The sequence below is a fragment of the Condylura cristata genome, unplaced genomic scaffold (genome assembly GCF_000260355.1).
Source record: "Condylura cristata isolate star-nosed mole 26May11 unplaced genomic scaffold, ConCri1.0 scaffold00016, whole genome shotgun sequence".
Lineage (NCBI taxonomy): Eukaryota > Metazoa > Chordata > Mammalia > Eulipotyphla > Talpidae > Condylura > Condylura cristata.
The window spans coordinates 47,410,753-47,411,704 of NW_004567117.1; positions in this window are offsets into that span (position 1 = coordinate 47,410,753).

Consider the following 952-nt stretch of genomic DNA (forward strand, 5'->3'; position numbering starts at 1 on the left):
TGGGGCGCGGCTTCAAGATCCGCCAAGGGCCTTTCCACGGCCTCCGTCCATGTCCATCTACCCCATTCCCCAGTAATGGAGGGAGGAGGCCGGCCCGGCGCGGCCCAGAGGACGCAGGGCGGCCGTGCAGCGTCCGCGCTGGTCAGACGCAGGCCGGCGGCCCCCTGCCAGCTGTCTAACTGGCCGCAGGCGTCCGCAGCACACTGGGCACAGGGGGCCAGTGCGCCTGGGCTGCGAGGGCCCACCCGCCTCGCTGCAGGGAGTCTTCCCCAGCACCCAGACTACTGGGCAGCCCCTGTTCCTGGAGCTGACCCCGCGGGGGTCTCTGGGAGCCACTCCCCGCAGGGGACACTCCTTTGGGGTGGCCGCCAAGGACTTTCGCTCCACCAGCACCCTCCCCCAGCCGAACCCCCCCACAAGCAGCCCGTGACCTAGCGGACTTCCTGGTCACCCCGGCTTTGTCCCGCCAGGTGGCCGCGGGTCCAGCGCCCACCGCCCCCCCGCAGCCAAGACCCAACGGCCGAGGGATCGGGGGCCGGGGAGCCCCTCAGCCTGGGCCCTGGGCAGCAGCGTCGCTGGCCGGCGGCCGCTGAGGGAGCGCCAGGTCGCCGGTGGGCCTCGCGTTTCCAGGACAAAGCGCGGAGACGCCCGGGGTGAGGGAAGAGCGGAGCGGCGAGTCTGGAGGCGGCAGCGGGGCCTGGGCACGTGCCCTCTCCGCGCAGCCACGGGCTGGGAAGGAATCCGAGTGTGGCCGCGGCCGAGCAGAGCCAAACCACAAGCCTTCGCTGCTTCTATATATAACTGAAGCCTCCTACACGTCGCTGACAGAGTGCAGGGAGGATTCATCACTGCTGTTTATAAAAAGATCTGGGGACAGAAATCATCAGTCACAAGAGCTACAGAGAGGCTTCGGGGAGCGCCGTCCAGGGGCCCCGAAGGCCGCGCCTCGCTC